Below are 21,397 nucleotides of genomic sequence, written 5' to 3' on the forward strand. Positions count from 1 at the left end.
GTCTCAGTGAGTTAGTACCAACACTTTCAGCCTGGTCTCCTATGCTAGAAACCCGAGAATCCCTCTTAACCATTTCCCTACTCACTGCTCAGTTCTGACACACAATCAGTAATCAGATCCTGCCAATTTTATCTCCTAAGTATTTCTTGGATCTGACTCCTACTCGCCATCATTACTCACCATATAATTTTTCAGTTCCTCAGCAACTGTCCCTCAGCACTGCAACAGTCCCTAACTCCAGACTCATCCTCCAAGTCCACCTTCTGTCCAGCACATAGAATGATCTATAGAAAATGCCAACCTGACCTCAACTCTGTGGGTTAAAACACTTAAATGGATCACCACACAACAGCAAACTTAAGCCCAAGATCCTGACCCTAAGCTCCACAGGCAACAAATGTCAGAAGATTAGAGACACTTTTTTTTTGTTTTGAATAAACTTATTTATTTATTTGTTTTTATTTTTGGCTGTGTTGGGTCTTCACTGCTGTGCACAGGCTTTCTCTAGATGTGGCGAGTGGGGGCTACTCTTTGTTGTGGGGCGCAGGCTTCTCATTGCGGTGGCTTCTCTTGTTGTGGAGCACAGGCTCTAGGTGCACAGGTTTCAGTAGTTGTGGCTCACGGGCTCTAGAGCGCAGGCTCAGTAGTTGTGGCACAGGGGCTTAGTTGCTCCGCAGCGTGTGGGATCTTCCCAGGCCAGGGATCGAACCCGTGTCCCCTGCATTGGCAGGCGGATCCTTTTTATTTTATTTATTTATTTTTGGCTGCGTTGGGTCTTCATTGCTGCCTGCGGGCTTTTTCTAGTTGCGGTGAGCAGGGGCTACTCTTCGTTGTGGTGCACAGGCTTCTCATTGCAGTGGCTTCTCTTGTTGTGGAGCATGGGCTCTAGGTGCGTGGGCTCAGTAGTTGTGGTTCGCAGGCTCTGGAGCACTGGCTTAGTAGTTGTGGCGCATGGGCGTAGCTGCTCTGTGGCATGTGGGATCTTCCCGGACCAGGGCTCGAACTCGTGTCCCCTGCATTGGCAGGCGGATTCTTAACCTCTGCACCACCAGGGAAACCCAGGGCCTCTCATTTTCTGAGATGGCCCACACTGTCTCTGTGGAGTGTGCTTCTCCTAGGGCCACTCTCGCCCTTTGAGATGGACCACTTTCTGTCTATGGAACTGTAACCCAGCAGGACTCCTGGGTTACAGGCCTTCCCCCGTATCCTCTGCTTTAGCTCCTCTCTTAAGTACTTAGAGAGTAGCATTTGATGCACATTTCCTGAGTTGTTTTGCAGATGTAACCACTCCCCCACCCCAGGCCTCCTGGAGCCTAAGGACTGATAATGTTAGCCCTGTGACCCCATCCTGCTACACCATCAGCCAGTCAGAGAACTGTGCACAAGCTGACCACACACCCTGCACCCCCCTCCCTCACCCGGCTTTTAAAAGTGCTTTGCTGAAACCCTTTGGGGAGTTTGGGGCTTTTAGGGCATAAGCCACCTCGTCTCCTTGCATGGCCTTGCAATAAACCTTTCTCTGCTCCAAACTTCAACGTTTCAGTTTGTTTGGCCTCACTGTGCATTGGGCACAGGAACTTACATTAATAGAATGTGTATCTCTACAAATAAATCCACTTCTTACCTATCACTTTGTTTCTCACTGAATGCTTTCTTCGAGGAGACGTAAAGAACCTGAGTGTCATTAAATCCTGAGACCAGGTGTGTGATCTCAATTAAAAAACAGGGAGTTCAAGTCCCAGTCTGGGTTTCGGCTGGATTCAAGTCCCATCTGAGTTGTGCGGTTTCAGCACAGGCCCCCCTTTTCTTGCCTTCCTCCTGCTGTCCCTCTGCCCCCACTTCCCAAGAACCTTGTGATCCACACCACTAGCCCGAGTCCCTCATTCTCACATATCCCTCTGTGGGGGAAACTATTGAACTTGGAGATCCTCTGGCTGAGCAGAAATCCTCAGAATGCAGGAGGCTGTACTTTTGCTTCCCAGGACATTCTCTCCAGCTATCTCCAGCCATCACTTCCTGGGCCCTGGGGTCTCTACTGCTTAGCCTCTCACCATCATCCAGTCTCACTGGGGGAGGACGGGGGTTGGATGAGGGATGTGTGAACAGGGGTCTTCCTACTGCTTTGGCTCTAGGACTGTGTCAGAATCACCCCTCTCAGTCTCCATTTCCTTCAAATCAGATCTCTTGAAGACACATCTGAGGGATCCCATGCTCACCTTGTGCCAGGCTTTAAGGGGCCTGATAGCCATCACCGGGGCTCCCTCTCAATGAAGGGCAGGGGCTGAAAGAAGAAGCAAAGAGAAACAAGAGTGAGCCCAACTCAGTCAATACCTTTCCTTTAAACCTGTAAACCTGTATTAGCTGCGAATAACGACAGCTGACATTTACTGAAGGCCTGCAATGTGCCAGCCTCAGAACTCGGGCACTTTACTATGTACTAGGAGATATGTAATACTGTTGTCCTCATTTGACCAAAACAAAGAAATGAGCCTTAGAAAGTTTAATTAATTATGTTAGGCCACAAGATCTGTATTCATAACCACTAAGTAATGCTCTCTCCCGCGTGAAACAATAGAGCAAAAAAATACACGTAAACAAAAGCAAGATGCCAGGCCACACAGGGCCCATGAACGTTAAGAACATCGTCTTCTGCCCCCAAACAATGGGGTTATTACGAGCAGGAGCAGCGGTTATGATCAGACTTGATTAATATCAACTTTCCCATGAGGCTGAAAAGTCCCCGCGTCCGTCTCAATCACAGTTGCGTCCCCGGAACCCGGAACAACACTGCACTTAGTAGGCGCTCGATACGGTCACTTTCTAAACCGTAGCGTGTCACTTACCGGGGCCACCCCTTCCAAGGCAGTCCACACCCCCGCCCCACTCCCAAAGCGGCCGCGGCGGGGGGCTGAGGGAGTCTGGGCAGGGCTGGACTGCCCGCAGACCTCCTCGCTTGATGCGGCCCTGCGCCACCGCCCGACCCCCTCCCGGGTCCGCCTCCCCGGGGCCTGGGGGAACCTGTGGCGCTGCCCGCCCGGAATGTGGAACAAGAACGCCTATTCACCTTGCACTCACCTCCGACGGTGGGCGGCGACGCTCCGGCGCTCCGGCGCTCCGGAAGTACTTCACCAGCTGGCGCGCTTTACGGAGCCTGCGCTTCCGCTCTCGTAGAACGCCCGCGCTTCTCTGGGGGCTTCACTCCCTTTCACCCGGACCAACTCCTACGAAGAACAGGCTGCTTTTTTTCCCGGTGGCCTATGGTGGCACTGCCTTTCAGCATTTTGTATGGGGCGGAGGAAGCCAAAGGTCAGCCTCGATGAGCGCTAGCATTTGGGGATTCTCTTATTTGACTGCAGTCAAGCTGGCTGTGCTCATTGGATCGGGTCAGATTTCGCTGTAGGTCAATCAAGTTGCAACTGCAGTATGAAGAATGGATTTAAGCTGGGCAGGAAAGCAGTTAGGAGGCTATTAAAAAGGCCCAGTCACGATAAAGAACAGCTGGATCAAGGCAGTACTGTTTATAACTCTTTGTAACGAGAAACAGCTGTAACTGTAGATACACACAAGCTCATTTGTATGAATCACCTGTACATTTATTCAGCCTTCTGGATGGTACCGCTCTAGAAATTAATATTTAGATATTCTTAATTTCCCATCACACATAATTAGCATCCAGACTACTTCAAAATCGACAATGTTTATTCTGTCCCAGTGCTCTTGGCTGACAACAAAATGTTCTGAGATATGCCTTCTTCATTTAAAGATCACTCCAGGGACTTCCCTGGTGGCGCGCAGTGGTTAAGAATCCGCCTGCCAATGCAGGGGACACCAGTTCGAGCCCTAGTCCAGGAAGATCCGGCATGCTGCAGAGCAACTAAACCACTGCGCCACAACTAATGAGCTTGAGCTCTAGAGCCTGCGAACCATAACTACTGAAGCTCGCGCGCCTAGAGCCCATGCTCAGCAACAAGAGAAGCCACCACAATGAGAAGCCCGCGCACTGCAACGAAGAGTAGCCCCTGCTCGCCGCAACTAGAGAAAGCCTGCACGGAGCAACGAAGACCCAACACAGCCAAAATAAATAAATAAATAATTTTTAAAATAAAATAAAGATCACTCCAAGGACCTCCCTGGTGGTCCAGCAGTTAAGACTCCGTACTCCCAAAGCAGGGGGCCCGGGAACTAGATCCTGCATGCTGCAACTAAGACCCAGCACGGCAAAATAAAAACAAAACAAAACAAAACAAAAGTCAGCCCTGTTTAAGGAACAAAAAAAATCACTTCGTTATTTCAACAAGGAAATGGAATCCTAGAAAAAGGAGACATATCTGAGATCTCAAAGCAACCTAGGCAGATTTCTGGCCGCCTTTGCAGTATGACCCTGGCTTTTATCTCCGTTCTCACTGCTTCAACTCAGTCACTGAGGGCCTTAACATCTCTTGGGGCTCTGCAAACACTTCCAGTTCCACTTTTCCTAGACAGATAATTATCAGGCCCTGATGAGGCTGGACTGTAAACTCTGTAATTCAGTTCAAATTCAACTAGTAGGAAAAATACAAAGGGGACTTAGACTCTAGGCAGAATTCTTCAGCCCAATTTATTGCTCTGGATACAGACAGAAGGTCTTTTCTGGGGGGCTTCTGGCTGGACAGATCTTCCATAGAGAGGCTGTGGTACTTGGCTTCCAAGGATGGGGTTGAGGGCATCTATTCATGTTGTTGGAGGCTCAGGATCTCGGGTGCAGGGGAGCCCTGGCTACCAGTTAGTGGTCCTTTAGGAATATTGAGGGGGAGAAAAAATAGAAAAAGGAGAAGGTTGACCAAATAACACTAGGATACTGGAGAGCCTTCAGTTTACACTTGGAATAGCCACAACTTATTTCAATTTTTCCCCCTATGTGGCTTCACTAGTGATGTCATTTATATTGTATCTGAAGCTTTCCCACATTAATTCCATAACATTGTTTCCCATATCAGTGATTTCCAAGGTCAAGGGTTAAGGGAGGATTTAACTACAAATGGGCAGCAGAGAGTTTTATTGAAATGATAGAACTGTTCTGAATCTTGATTGCAGTAGTGGTGATTACATAACTATGCGATTGTCCAGGCTCATAGACCTATACAACCAAAAAAGAGTAACTTTTACTGTATGTAAGTTTAAAATCAATAAAAAGCAAAAGTTTACAAACATCCTTATAAAAGAATATGTAAACACAGAAAATTCAAATTCTATAAAAAAGTACAACAGGGAATGTAAATTGATACAGCCACTGTGGAGAACAGTATGGAGGTTCCTTAAAAAACTAAAAATAGAATTACCATATGATCCAGCAATCCCACTGCTGGGCATATACCCAGAGAAAGCCATAATTCAAAAAGACACATGCATCCCAATGTTCATTGCAGCACTATTTACAATAGCCAGGTCACGGAAGCAACCTAAATGCCCATTGACAGATGAATGGATTAAGAAGATGTGGTACATATACACAATGGAATATTACTCAGCCATAAAAAGGAACAAAATCTGGTCATCTGTAGAGATGTGGATGGATCTAGAGACTGTCATATAGAGTGATGTAAGTCAGAAAGAGAAAAACAAATATTGTACATTAACACATATATGTGGAATCTAGAAAAATGGTACAGGTGAACTGGTTTGCAAGGCAGAATCAGAGACACAGATGTAGAGAACAAACATATGGACATGAAAGGGGGAAAGCAGGGGAGGGGGTTAATGATGGTTAGATGAATTGGGAGATTGGGATTGACATATACACACTAATATGTATAAAATAGATAACTAATAAGAACCTGCTGTATAAAAAATGAATAAATTTTAAAAAATAAAAAAATATATATCAGCACCATTATAAAAAAGTGGTTAGATGAACTAAAAAAAAATTTGATAAGTTAGATACAAATAAAAGACCTATGGAATAATTTTTTTAAAAAAGTATACCAAGCAATGTAAAAATTATTAGAAATCCCATGGAAAACAGGAGAAAACAATATTTGGTAAATACCTTTGTAGAAATCTTTTCATGCATATAAGCTCATATGCATATTACATGACCATAAATTCAATTTTATAGAAAATATTGTAGTAGATGTATTCAAGCTCCATAATTCTCATGGGATCAATATGAAATTAGTTCCCAGCTAAGACCACATCTTTGCCTAGCTTTTTCCCTGGTCCTGTATCTCCTAAGCACACTCAATTAATCACTTGCACAAGAATCCCCATCTCAGGCTCTGCTTCTGCTAGAATCTGGCAAAACAGGTATCATACTATGTATGCTCAACCATAACTTACTTGTCAGTCAACAAGGTATGGGCATGTCTTTTTCATATTAACAGTGATTCCCAATATTGTTCTAAGTGACTGTACAGTATTCCACAGCAGTTATAATAATTTATCTAATCACCTATTGATGGATATTGATTATATATCCACCTATTGATGGATATTTAGGTCATTTCTAATTTATCATTAATATAAAGTGTATATAAAGCTACAAGAAATACTCTCATAAGTATATTTCTGAATACAATTTTATTATTACCTGAGAGTAAATTTCTAGTAGATGTGGAATTTCTGAGTCTAAGGGGTAGCATATTTAAAATTTTATTACATACACTGCTAGCAAACTGCCACCCAGAAAGTTCATCATCAATTTATGGTCACAACAGAGCACAAGAATGCCCATTTCCCCACACCCACACCCAAAACTGGATTTGCCAATATATATATATTTTTTTCGGTATGCAGGCCTCTCACTGTTGTGGCCTGTCCCATTGAAGAGTACAGCTTGACAGAGATGGAAAATATAAAACCATGATATTAAACATCAGTGAAAATGAATGAACTGAGCTATGTGGTTAAATCTCAAGTCTATAAAGTTGAATTTAAAAAGTAAGCTAGGGGGCTTCCCTGGTGGCGCAGTGGTTGAGAATCTGCCTGCCAATGCAGGGGACACGGGTTCGAGCCCTGGTCTGGGAAGATCCCACATGCCGCGGAGCAACTGGGCCCGTGAGCCACAATTACTGAGCCTGCACATCTGGAGCCTGTGCACCGCAACAAGAGAGGCCGCGACAGTGAGAGGCCCGTGCACCGCGATGAAGAGTGGCCCTCGCTTGCCACAACTAGAGAAAGCCCTCACACAGAAACGAAGACCCAACATAGCCATAAATAAATAAATAAAGTTGTAAAAAAAAAAAAAAAAGGTAAGCTGGTGCTCGCTTCAGCAGCACATATACTAAAATTGGAATGATACAGAGAAGATTAGCATGGCCCCTGCACAAGGATGACACGCAAATTCATGAAGCGTTCCATATTTTTTCAAACTGCCACTGGCATTTTTCACAGAACTAGAACAAAAAATTTCACAATTTGTATGGAAACACAAAAGATGCCGAATAGCCAAAGCAATCTTGAGGAAAAAAAACGAAGCTGGAGGAATCAGGCTCCCTGACTTCAGACTATACTACAAAGTTACAGTAATCGAGACAGTATGGTCCTGGCACAAAAACAGAAAGATAGATCAATGGAACAGGATAGAAAGCCCAGAGATAAACCCATGCACATATGGTCACCTTATCTTTGATAAAGGAGGCAGGAATGTACAGTGGAGAAAGGACAGCCTCTTCAATAAGTGGTGCTGGGAAAACTGGACAGCTACATGTAAAAGTATGAGATTAGAACACTCCCTAACACCATACACAAAAATAAACTCAAAATGGATTAAAGAACTAACTGTAAGGCCAGACACCATCAAACTCTTAGAGGAAAACATAGGCAGAACACTCCATGACATAAATCACAGCAAGATCCTTTTTGACCCACCTCCTAGAGAAATGGAAATAAAAACAAAAATAAACAAATGGGACCTAATGAAACTTCAAAGCTTTTGCACAGCAAAGGAAACCATAAACAAGATGAAAAGACAACCTTCAGAATGGGAGAAAATATTTGCAAATGAAGCAACTGACAAAGGATTAATCTCCAAAACATACAAGCAACTCATGCAGCTCAATAACAAAAAAACAAACAACCCAATCCAAAAATGGGCAGAAGACCTAAATAGACATTTCTCCAAAGAAGATATACAGATTGCCAAAAAACACATGAAAGAATGCTTAAAATCATTAATCATTAGAGAAATGCAAATCAAAACTACAATGAGATATCATCTCACACCGGTCAGAATGGCCATCATCAAAAAATCTAGAAACAATAAATGCTGGAGAGGGTGTGGAGAAAAGGGAACACTCTTGCACTGCTGGTGGGAATGTGAATTGGTACAGCCACTATGGAGAACAGTATGGAGGTTCCTTAAAAGACTACAAATAGAACTAACATATACCCAGTAATCCCACTACTGGGCATATACCCTGAGAAAACCATAATTCAAAAAGAGTCAAGTACCAAAATGTTCATTGCAGCTCTATTTACAATAGCCAGGACATGGAAGCAACCTAAGTGTCCATCCACAGATGAATGGATAAAGAAGATGTGGCATATATATATACAATGGAATATTACTCAGCCATAAAAAGGAACAAAACTGAGTTATTTGTAGTGAGGTGGATGGACCTAGAGACTGTCATACAGAGTGCAGTAAGTCAGAAAGAGAAAAACAAATACCATATGCTAACACATATATATGGGGGAAAAAAAAGGTCAGAAGAACCTAGGGGCAAGACGGGAATAAAAATGCAGACCTACTAGAGAATGGACTTGAGGATACGGGGAGGGGGAGGGGTAAGCTGGGACAGAGTGAGACAGTGGCATGGACATATATGCACTACCAAACGTAAAATAGATAGCTAGTGGGAAGCAGCCGCATAGCACAGGGAGATCAGCTTGGGGCTTTGTGATCACCTAGAGGGGTGAGATAGGGAGGGTGGGAGGGAGGGGGATGCAAGAGGGAAGAGATATGGGGACATATGTATATGTATAATTGATTCACTTTGTTATAAAGCAGAAACTAACACACCATTGTAAAGCAATTATACTCCAATAAAGATGTTCAAAAAAAATGGATCATCTACAAGGACCTACTGTATAGCACAGGGACTCTATTTACTACTCTGTAATAATCTATATGGGAAAAGAATCTGAAAAAGAATGGATATATGTATATGTATAACTGAATCACTTTGCTCTACACCTGAAGCTAACACAACATTGTAGATCAACTCTACTCCAATATAAAATAAAAATTAGATTAAAAATTTTAAAAAGTAAGCTGCAGAAGAAAATATCAAGTATACTATTTATATACATTAAAAATATGTAAAATAATGTTATGATGTTTATGGAAATAACCATATATAACAAGTTTTCAAGCATCTATGAGCATGAATAACAACAAATTCATATGGTACCTACCTCTGGAACCACAGAGAGGTAAATGCAATTCAAAAGATGTATACAGGGGACTTCAATTCCATCTGTAATGCTTTAGTTCTAAAAAACACATGGAATAGCCATGACAAAATGGTCAGATACGATAAAGCTGAGGGGAGGTACATGGGTGTTTGTTATTCTCTTAATTTTTCTACACTTGAAGTATTTTAAAGAACTTTAAAAAAATTTCAATAGTTCCACTAGTAGAATAAAACCAGGAGAAATACCTTTTAAAAAATTGAGAAAAGAGAGGGACTTCCCTGGCAGTCCAGTGGTTAAAACTTCACTTTCCAATTCAGGGGGTGCAGGTTCAATCCCTGGTCAGGGAGCTAAAATCCCACATGCCTTGAGGCCAAAAAAACCAAAAAACATAAAACAGAAGCAATATTGTAACAAATTCCATAAAGATTTTAAAAATGGTCCACATCAAAAAAATCTTTAACAGAAATTGATAAAAGAGCAAAGAAAGCAAAAGGGACAAAATAGGACACAAGTAATCATTAAAAATTAAAAGCATTCAAGATGACAGATGTCAGACCAAAATTTATCACAATAAATGTAAGTTGTTTAAAATATTCTTAAATGCATCAATACAGGAAATGTATGAAACATACTCTGCCTAGATAATTGGGCTACTTTCCATAAATCCAATGGTAAATAAGCCTGTGAATAAGGAGATTGCCTTTACCTAGACATCCCTCACAAACCAGAGAGCTTCTGTTTCTAATTACCTGGAGAGCCCTTGTTCTTTTCACTGAGGATAAGACCCCATATACTCATGAAGTACACTATCCTAAACAGAAATTTCTGAATTACTAATGCAACAAATTAAAATATTAGTGAGGTCTCACTAATCATTTTCCTCTATTCCATATACAATATGTGCTTTCCTGATATTTCTTGCCAAAGCCCAGGAATCATTAAAGACTTTGGGGAACGATAACTTCTGTGCTACATGTGGTGTACCAAACTGCTGGGTTTGGACGCTCCAAAACAACTGGACACTTCCACAGCCTTGGTTAAAGCCTCAGCTTTCAGTGACAGAACCCAGGGGGCTGTTCTGTCTCTCAGGGCCAGGAGGTTTCCTCATTCTAAAACTCTGCACGGCCTCCTTGCCTCTTTCCCTCTCATGCAGGGCAGTGCCATCTGCACACACTTCCCTCGAGCTCACCATCCCCAGGCTGCTCTCTTTCCAGCTCAGGCTGCAGTAGTGGAGCTTGCAGCTGTGTGGCCTCCGACAGCGGGGTTGGGGTGGGGGAAGCTAGCGCAGGTCCGAGGCAGAGACCCAGAGGTGGGAACCGCTGCACGGGGAGACCCTCCACCAGGAGCTTTGAGGCCGGCGACCTCCCTGGTGTCTTCCTTGGAGCTTGGACAACCTCAAGCACTACCCGGCTCAAGGGATGCGGAATGAATCATACGCATGAGAAAATCAAGGTTCAGGGAGTTTTAATAAGGCCACAGTAATCATATACTGGGATCAGGAGAGGAGAGAAATGAACAATTTCAAACACTTGAAGGCTTCCCTCGGTCCTGAATATTAAATAGAACACCTGAATGTCAGCTACATTTTTCACAGCACAATGGTGACATCTAGTGTTAGCTGGGTAAATATCAGCCTTGCAATTGACCTGAAATTCAGAGTCTTGGTGTCTCCTTTCCCCTCAGGATTCTCACCTTGGCTTCCTGCAGGACCAAACAAGAAATTTGTTTTTGTTTTTTTCCAATTTCTAACTTGCCTTTTAATTTTCTTAACAATTGCTCTTTTATTTTTCACACTGTTGAAGTAAAAGTGATGTACAATAGACTGGATATTTAAATTTTTTAATTGAAATATATTTGACATAACATTGTGTAAACTTAAGGTGTACAACATGCTAATTTGATACATTTATATAGTATCATATGATTGCCATTGTAGTGATTATTTGCACCTCTTCCACGTTACATAATTATCCTTTCTTTTAGTGGCTGGAACAATTAAGTTCTAGTCTTTTAGCAAGTTTAATGATTATAATACTGTTGTCTATATTCACTACACTGGAACTACTCTAGGACTTATTTACTGCTTGTTGCAAATTTGTAGCCTTAAACATCTGTCCCATCCTCCCACCCAAACTGGACATTTTTAGGGTGTACAACGTGGTGAATTTTGACCAGCAGAGAACGAAACAGACAAAAATTCCTGTCCTCATAGGCTTGCATTCTTTTTAAAAAAGTATTTATTTATTTATTTCTAACTTTGGCTGCGTTGGGTCTAAGTTGCGGTACAGGGGATCTTTCATTGCAGCACGTGGGCTTCTCTCTAGTTGCGTGTGCAGGTTTTCTCTCTCTAGTTGTGGCGTGCAGGCTCCAGAGCACGTGAGCTCTGTAGTTACAGCATGTGGGCTCTCTGGTTGTAGCGTGCAGACTCAGTTGCCCCTCGGCATGTGGGATCTTAGTTCCCTGACCAGGGATTGAACCCACGTACCCTGCATTGGAAGGCGAATTCTTAACCACTGGACCAGCAGGGAAGTCCTGGCTTGCATTCTTTTTTTTCCGGCTTGCATTCTTAATGGCCAGAATTATGCCACATGGCTACTCCCAACAGCAGAGGAATTTGGAAGGCAAGTTTTTAGCTTTTTGGCTTCCACAATAGAAAGAAAATGGAAAGGGTGTTTTGTGAACCAACTTACAGTTCCTGCCACAATGGGACTGAGGAGCATGCTTGAAATGTGTAAACGCTTATGTACACCAGTTAGGTTTAAAACATGTTTCAAAAGTATTGACATACCTACTCCTTCAGCCAGCCCCATTCATTATTATTATTACTACAGTTAGTCATACCTACTCTTTCAGCCAGCCCCATTCATTATTATTATTACTACAGTTAGTATTAACTTAGATGTCTTATTTGATGACATGTAAATAGATCCCCTAGCACAAGACCCTGGCCCACAGGGGACCTCCATTCAACGGTAGATACTATCTTGGCACCAATAAGGTACCCCCCCAATGGCCCTCGAGTGTTGTTTAGACCTTCCATTACCTCAGGTCCCTTTCATTAGCTCACTGTAAAGATTCCTTGTTAAGTTACATGCTCAGCTGGCTTTGCTAACCTCTCATGATGTTCACAGCCTCTTTGTTTTCTAAAGTCCCCTTAATAGAAAGAAACAGATGTTTACTAGATAGGATGAATGGAACTGCTCATCTGGCTCAGAATATACTCATTTTTACTGAATCAATATTAAATCACAGTTTATAAAAACCCACTCCAAAACTCCTGGGACTCTCCACCAGGATACGCTTCCCAAAGTAAATTCCATCAGATCACAGCTCTTAAACTGGAATCACCTGGGAAGATTTTTTTAAACTGTGATGCCTGGGTCTTGCCCCCAAAGCAGTGATTTTCAATTGGGTGATTTGCTCCTTCCACCAGGAAACACTTAGCAATGTCTTTTGGTTGTTACAACCGGGAGAGGGTGTGACTGGTATCTAGTGGGTAGAGCCGAGGGATGGTACTAAACATCCCACAATGCAGAGAAAGAGAAAGGCCTCCATAGTAAAGAATGTCTGGTCCCAAATGTCAATATGGCCAATGCTGAGAAACCTCATTAAAGATTTGACTCTCTAGATATGTGTTCACCCTGCGTGTGGGAGGGTTTTTTTTTCAATTAAAAAAATTTTATTTTATATTGGAGCACAGTTGATTAACAATGTTGTGTTAGTTTCAGGTGTACAGCAAAGTGATTCAGTTTACATAACCATGTATCTATTCTTTTTCAGTCTTTTCCCATTGGCATGGGAGTTAAAACCTTCCCAGGTGATTCCATTATGCAGCTAAGTTTGAGGGAAAAAAGCTAGAAACCTGTTGCTAGAGAACATTTGCATATGTGGCTAAATTACTTTCAACCCTGTGCCACTGAGTTTCAACTGGAAAATTTCCACATCTTCTCATTGGATCGTGAGCTGGGTTGGAGGTTGAAGGTGGTTGGAAGAAGGAAGAGTTGGTTGCTTTCGTAAGGAGGACCCCACAACATGCTAGAATGGACATCTCCACAAATATAAGTTTTGCTGCTTATTATTCACCTACTTAGGAGTTGGCCTCGCTGGTATACATCAGAAGGATCATTAACTACAAACAGTCACGTCCTGGGAAATTGGCCACTAGGAGTCACACATGGGGGAAGCAAGCTGGCTAATCATTGCCGCTGCTCTGGGAGGTGACAGCTTCTTTGGGGGGGAACTCCAGGAAGGGCAACTGCAGTTGCACAACTTCAGGGGTACTGTTCACATAGAACACAACACGAATGGTGCTTCCTGGCTCCGTAGCCCCCAAAGTAAATTTTTACATTCACCAGATTGCCTAGACTTTTAAGCTAAACCGTTTTAAATATTTTTGCCAAATGAAAATAGCTCTATATATTCTATTTTTTAAGTTTTTTTTTATGTGGACCATTTTTAACGTCTTTATTGAATTTGTTACAATATTGCTTCTGTTCTATGTTTTGGTTTTTTGGCCGGGAAGCATGTGGGATCTTAGCTCCCTGACCAGGGATCAAACCTGCACTCCCTGCATTGGAAGGCAAAGTCTTAACCGCTGGACCACCAGGGAAGTCCCTATTCTGATACTTATACTGTCTCAGATAATACTAAGGAGACTATATTTTATATTATATATATGATATTTGCATGTGTATATATATAATATAAACAATTTTTAAAAAAATATTTATTTATTTGGTTGCATCGGGTCTTAGTTGTGGCAGGCAGGCTCCTTAGTTGCGGCATGCACGTGGGATCTACTTCCCTGATCAGGGATCAAAACTGGGCCCCCTGCATTGGGAGCACGGAGTCTTAATATAAACAATTTTTAAACACAAATGGTATTATATTATACATACCAACTGCAACTTGCTTTTTCTTTTTTTGGCCATGCCATGCAGCTTGCGGGATCTTAGTTCCCCAACGAGGGACTGAACCCGGGCTACAGCAGTGAAAGCTCAGTCTTAACCACTGGATCGGCAGGGAATTCCCTGCAACTTTCTTTTTCATTTAACTCTCTATATTGTCCACTCCACAGGTTCAGACATGTAGCTATGTTATTCCATCTAACAACTACAGAGTATTACATTGTGTGGAACTGATGACCTTAAAGAGTAGTTGCTTATTAAATAAGGGTAGACTGAACACAAGAATTCCTGGAATCCTAAAACATGACACTAAAAGTACAACAAGGATAAGGATTTACAAGGACAAGAGAATGAGAAAGGAGATGAAAACTGATGAGAGATGTCAACACAGTGTGAGCAGATGGAAAGAGAGAAAGAAGTGGTAACCAGAGAAAACCAGAAGCCTTGCATGTGACAAGAGAGGGGAGGAGGGTGGCTAGGACACGTGGATAATACCACAAAGCAAACTGATTCACCCAGCAGAGAGGCTCAGGAATCAGGCGTCAGACACTTTGCACAGCAGACACAAAACACAGGGAAGAGGAAAGAGGGAAGAGGTATAGGGACAACTGGACCTATAGATCCCATCCCCATGTATACAGCCCAGAGATTTCTGCCCCCAAACCCTGTAACACAGGAGGTTTATTCTCTGGGGGAAAAAAAAATTACAGAGGGCCAGATTGAAGCAGTGGATTTAGAACAAGGAGATGAATGAAAGTCTGCAAACTGTACAGAGAAATATCACAATGCCTCAACTCCTCCTCCCCCATCCCCTGAGATCTATTCTCCCACCTGGCTCTCAAACTCTTTCAACCCGGCTTTATACCGTCTGCACAGGAGCTTGGAAGGGCCTTCTTTAGAGGCAAGGAATAAAGGGAATAACACCCAATAAACCTACAGACATCTGTGGTAAGGGTCTATCGACAAAAAATTCAACAGTCTCTCGAATTCTTCTTTACTACAAAGTGTTGGATGTGATTCTAAGGTCGCAAGCATGGCCATGCCTATGTGTAGGTCGAAGGTAACAGAGATATAACGGAAGTAGAGGGAATGCTCTAGAAATAATGATCAAGGATATAGGGGATATTTTATGTTGAAGCTGGGGATCTTAGGAACACAGTGGTGGGGGTAATGAAGAGCTGTTAGAGGATGTCAGACTGAGATGGACAGGAAGGAGCGAGAATCCGGAGCAACAACCAGGATGTCTACCTCCTAATTCCCACCAAGGAGACAGTCATCATGGGTCAGAGTGTCGCCAGTGCACTTTCCCATTCAGCAAACATCCTGTGTGTACCTACTATGAGCTAGGTTCTGGGTTAGGGAACATGTAAAGATATAGACTAAGATGCTGTTCTTGTCCTCAAAGAACTAACTATTGATCTATACAGGGGATATCGCCAATTGTACAGCTCCCTGCTGTCCTAGGGTAGACATGGGGTCCTGAGACTCTCCTGTTGCTTTCACAGATCCCTGCCTAGGCACAACGTTGTGCAGATCCCTCCTCATTTCCTCACTCTCCTCCAGCCTCACACAAAAATGTCTTTCCCTTAGCATTCCCACTCAGTCTGTGAGAACCACAATTCGGCACAGCTGAAGGTCTCTTCTGGCTGTCATGTCAAACTAACAAATTAGCATGGAAAAAGCTCACTATGTCCAAGGGGCTAGCTAACTGGCGTTCAAATTCCATCATGTAGGCTTGGAAGTTTAGCATATATAATGATGTCTTCAAAATAGAAGAGGGCTAACAAAAAGAAAGGAAATTGAGTTATTTGTAGTGAGGTGGATAGACCTGGAGTCTATCATACAGAGTGAAGTAAGTCAGAAAGAGAAAAACAAATACCAAATGGAACACATATATATGGAATCTAAAAAAAAAAAAGGTTCTGATGAACCTAGGGGCAGGACAGGAATAAAAACACAGACGTAGAGAATGGACGTGAGGATATGGGGAGGGGGAACGGTAAGGTGGGACGAAGTGAGAGAGTAACAGTGAAATATATACACTACCAAATGTAAAATAGCTAGCTAGTGGGAAGCGGCCACATAGCACAGGGAGATCAGCTCAGTGCCTTGCGACCACCTAGAGGGGTGGGATAGGAAGGGTGGGAGGGAGGCAGACACAAGAGGGAGGAGATATGGGAACATATGTATATGTATAACTGATAAACTTTGTTATAAAGCAGAAACTAACACACCATTGTAAAGCAATTATACTCCAATAAAGATGTTAAAAAAAGAAAAGAAAAGAAACACAGCAGTTTAGGCCTAGAGTCATGAGCCATACATTTTTTGTTTGTACACCTCCTAAGGTAATTTTGTGAATACTAGGTAGTTGCAGTTAACAAGCATATTAAAAGATGCTCAACATTCTTACTCGTTAGGAAAATGAAAATGAAAATCACATTGAGATACCACTTCACATCCACTAAGTTAACCATAACTTTTTTTTTTCTTTTTTCTTTTGGCAGTTCTATAACTTTATTGAACAATCAGCAGTTAGTTCTCATCCACACTAACTGTCTGTAGATTTTTGAAAGTGGTGACAGGTACATAGGTAACCAATGTATAGAGCTTGTTTGGTGAATCTTCCATTATGTTTTCTGGACAACCGCACACGGATACAGTATGGGACATTCCTTATTCCTTTGGCCCAGACAGCTTTGTTGAGCCTGGTGTCAATGAGTACATCTGGAGTTCCCATCTCCTTCATGGCAAATTTCCAGATTTCTCTGAGCGCCCGAGGGGCACGCTTCTTGAAACCCACTCCACGATGCGCTTGTGAATGTTGATGGTGTATTCTCTGGTCACCACCTCGTTGATGGCAGACCGGACCTTCTTCTTCTTGCCGCCCTTCATTGCGGGAGCCATCCTGCCCGGCCAGCGTTGGAAAGCTCATGACTTTTTTAAAATGGAAAATAACAAGAGTTGTCAAAGATGTGGAGAAATTGGAACCTTCATACATTGCTGGTGGAAATGTAAAATGTTGCAGTGGCTGTGGAAAAGTTTGGTAGTTCCTCAAAAAGTTAAACCAAATTATCAGCAACGTCACTCCTAGGTATAGAACCAAAAGGATTGAAAATAGGTATTCAAACAAATACTTGTACACCTATGTTCATAATAGCAGCACTATTCATAATAGCCAAAAGGTAGAAACAACCCAAATGTCCATCAGCTGATGAGTGAATAAGCACAATGTGATATATCCATTCAGTGGAATACTATTCAACCATAAAAGGGACTGAAATACTGATACATGATACAACTTGGATAAACAGCAAAAACATGTTAAGTGAACGAAGCTAGACAAGGTTACATACTGTATGATTCCATTTATATGAAACGTCCAGAGTAGTAAATCCATAGAAACAGAAAACAGATTAGTGATTGCCAGGAGGAGTGATTGCTTAATGGGTGTAGAGTTTCCTTTTTTTTTCTTTTTTAAAAAAGTAATTTTATTTATTTATTTTTGGCTCCGTTGGGTCTTTGTTGCTGTGCGCAGGGTTTTCCCTAGTTGTGGCGAGCAGGGGCTACTCTTCGTTGTGGTGATTGCCATGGCTTCTCTTGTTGCAGAGCACGGGCTCTAGAGCGCAGGCTCAGTAGTTGTGGCACACAGGCTTAGTTGCTCCATGGCACGTGGGGTCTTGCTGGACCACGGCTCAAACCTGTATCCCCTGACTTAGCAGGCAGATTCTTAACCACTGCACCACCAGGGAAGTACCTTAGAGTTTCCTTTTGAGGTGATGAAAATGTCTTGGAAATACAGGTGATGGTTGTGCAACACTGTAAATGTACTAACTGCTACTGAATTATACAGTTTAACATGGTTAATGGTTAATTTTATGTTTTGTGAATTTTACTCAATAAAAAAATCAATAAAAGAAAAAAAGACCTAAGTAGTCCCCCTACTCGTTTTTAGCTAATATTTAACATTTCTGAAGTTTAAAGAGTTGCAAAGGATGTAACTTCCGGTATATTATATAAGCCCGATGTGCTGCTGGCTGCGCTAAGAGGGCAGCTCTCCAGTATATTATAAATAATGACAATGTAAAATAAAACTGTTAACATCATTCTTTTAAATATATCCATACAATCCTAATGCTCTAATTGATACCCCATCACCTATTTGTAAAAATACATGAATAAACTCTTCTTTAACTATCAGATATTGTATCTATTTTTCCAGAGTTACCACATTATCTTATTTAAAATGTGCAGTTTTCAACAACCAAAAACCACTTATGAGATATACAAAGAAACCAGAATGTATGGCTCATACACATAGGAAAAAAGAGCTATCACTATTTTACATCGTTCCTTTTTCTCCTTAAAATGATATTGCCATTACATTTCCCCACATATTTTTATCCTTGTGTAATTTTTTACGGTTTTTGTTTTTGTTTTAGTTTCCTGATACCAAAGGTCCCAAATATTAAAAATTTCTTCTGGATTGGGTTGTTATAATTGGTATTAGTATACATTTGATCAAAATAATGTAAGTATTACAAATTTTGATAAATAATACAAACAGTTATTAAACATAAAGAAATTTGCTGAAAATACAGATCTCTTAATAGCATGGATGGGGCTTTTTTTTTCTGTTTATTCTTGAATTCATGGATAAATATTACCTCTTGCCAAAATGAAAAAGTTCAGCATAAACCTCTGTTTCTTGATTTTGCTTCTACACATTCAAGTACTGTTCACATAAACAAGTAGATGGGAATAGAGAGTTTTGTTATAGCAATGGCAGTCAATCAATCCTTTGACGGTATATGCCAAAACCCACCCAATGGTCAATCATCAAAAGATTACTGTCAGTGATCTATCTGCTGACAGCTAGATTAGGTATTTCTTCAGTGAGTTTATTTTTGAGATTCATTTATTCATTTATGTTTTAATTTTTGTTATTGAAGAGTTCAAGTCTATACAAATTTAGAAGAGGAATGAAATGAATCTCTACGTGACCACCATCAAGCTTTCAACAGCTTTACCAACCTATGGCCAGTCCTGTTTGATCTCTATCCGCCCCCACTATCTGCTCTCCATCCCCCACCCTTCACCACTGCTGGATTATTTTGAAGCAAATGCCAAGTATCAGGCCACTTCTTCTGTAAATACCTCTATATATAGCTCTAAAATATAAGGACTCTTTTTAAAACAAACCAGTACACCTAAAAAATGTAAGTCATCCAGTATTCAGGCAACATTCAAATCTCCCCTGGTTGTCTCATACATGCTTTTTGTTTTGTTTTGGTTTGGATTTTAGTGTTGGTTTTTCAATTCAAGGTCCTAACAATGCCCACAAATTGCTTTTGGCTAATATTTCTCTTGTCTCTTAGTGATAGATTCTTCCTCCTGTTTTTCTTTCCTCTTGTAATTGGTTTGTTGAAAAACTGGGTCATTTTTCTTGTAGGGTTTTCCACATTCTGGATTTTGCTGATTACTTCTCCCTGGCCTCTGTATTTCCTAAAAATTGATATTTAGGCCTGGTCAGATTCAGAGTTGATACTTTGGCAAGAATCTTCCATAGGTGAACCAGTGGTTAAGATCCGCCTGCCAATGCAGGGGACACAGCTTTGATCTCTGGTCTGGGAAGATCCCACATGTCATGGGGCAACTAAGCCTGTGCACCACAACTACTGAGCTCACGAGCCACAACTACTGAAGCCCACGTGCCTAGAGCCCGTGCTCCGCAACAAGAGAGAAGGCACTGCAATGAGACACCCACACACAGCAACGAAGAGCAGCCCCCTCTCGCCACAACTAGAGAAAGCCCGCATGCAGCAACAAAGAGCCAGCACAGCCAAGAAAGCCCCCAAAAACCATATACTTTGAAAATGTCATCTTTAGCTGCTAAATAAAACTTAAAAAAAAAAAGAATCCTTCATAGGTGGTGTGTGTGTGCTTCCTGTTTCATTGGAGGTACATAACGTCCGAGTATCTCTTTTTTCTGATAGTATTAATCTGTGGGTTCAATGTACCCACTCATTATCAAGGTCCCCATTAGCTTTTCATCTAATGGTTTTAGCAATCATTAATGATCATTTCTTAGATCCATCATTTCATTATAAGTTCCTCTTTCATTATTTTTATTTTTTTGTTTTTTATTTTCCTTTTTCATTTTTGACAAAAATAAATCATTGGAAACTTGCAAATTAATTTGTTGCCTTCTTATTGGAGTCATTCACTTTCTTAATTTCTGTAAACTAGTATACTTTTTAAAATTTCAAGAATTATATTACATAATTATTAATGTTGAGTATTATGTAATTACAATGAATTATATCTGTTACTCTTTCACTTAAGAGATAACTTGTTTAATCTGATAAACTCAGAAGATATTGGGAAAATCAAAATATGAATTCCAATGCATCACAGCCGATTCAATATTTTTCCAATAAAAATAATTTTATCTCATCCCACATTTTAAATACATTTTTGTCAAAAATCTTAGAGGGCTTCCCTGGTGGCACAGTGGTTAAGAATCTTCCTGCCAATGCAGGGGACACGGGTTTGAGCCCTGGTCCGGGAAGATTCCACATGCTACGGAGCAACTAAGCCCGTGCGCCACAACTACTGAGCCCGTGCGCCACAACTACTGAGCCTGCGCTCTAGAGCCCGTGAACCACAACTATTGAAGCCCGTGCGCCTAGAGCCCGTGCTCTGCAACAAGAGAAGCCACCGCAATGAGAAGCCCGTGCACTGCAATGAAGAGTAGCCACCCCCCCATCCCACCCCACCCCCGCTCGCCGCAACTAGAGAAAGCCCATGCACAGCAACGATAGACCCAACGCAGCCTAAAACAAATAAATAAATTTATTATTTTTTTAAAGAGAAAAAAGAAAGAAAGAATTACACTTCAGGAGAGTTTTGGGGTTTTTGTTTGTTTTTCTCTTTGCTTCCTTTGAAGCAAAGTTTTCATTTATACAGATATAAAAGGTACTACAAAAGAGACTTCCCTTCCACCCTGTTCCTCCTCCACCCTGTTCCTTTCACCAGAGGTTATCAATGAGAAAGAATTTAAAACATGAAATCTGTTGTAATCCTGTATATGCCTG

The 21,397-nt window shown here is 41.6% G+C and overlaps 1 protein-coding gene, 1 non-coding gene and 1 pseudogene across 3 annotated transcripts in view; 1 reads left to right on the forward strand and 2 right to left on the reverse strand.

The window, feature by feature from the left end:
* ZNF19 (zinc finger protein 19) overlaps positions 1-21,397 on the reverse strand; it is a 111,860-nt gene that overhangs the window by 35,097 nt on the left and 55,366 nt on the right. For both annotated transcript variants that reach the window (XM_027119353.1, XM_027119357.1), the window contains exons 3-5: positions 9,394-9,471; positions 3,076-3,416; positions 2,217-2,281 (exon numbers count right to left, since the gene is read on the reverse strand). The gene's annotated coding sequence lies outside the window, so the exon portion shown is untranslated. The remainder of the gene's footprint in view (positions 1-2,216; positions 2,282-3,075; positions 3,417-9,393; positions 9,472-21,397) is intronic.
* LOC113627428 (U6 spliceosomal RNA) lies at positions 7,235-7,341 on the forward strand. Its single transcript, XR_003435548.1, has one exon. It is a non-coding gene; the product is annotated as a U6 spliceosomal RNA (small nuclear RNA).
* Positions 16,803-17,837, reverse strand: LOC113627105 (60S ribosomal protein L31 pseudogene; annotated as a pseudogene).

Source organism: Aethalodelphis obliquidens, unplaced genomic scaffold (genome assembly GCF_003676395.1).
Source record: "Aethalodelphis obliquidens isolate GAN/ISIS:26980383/991018 unplaced genomic scaffold, ASM367639v1 scaffold20, whole genome shotgun sequence".
Lineage (NCBI taxonomy): Eukaryota > Metazoa > Chordata > Mammalia > Artiodactyla > Delphinidae > Aethalodelphis > Aethalodelphis obliquidens.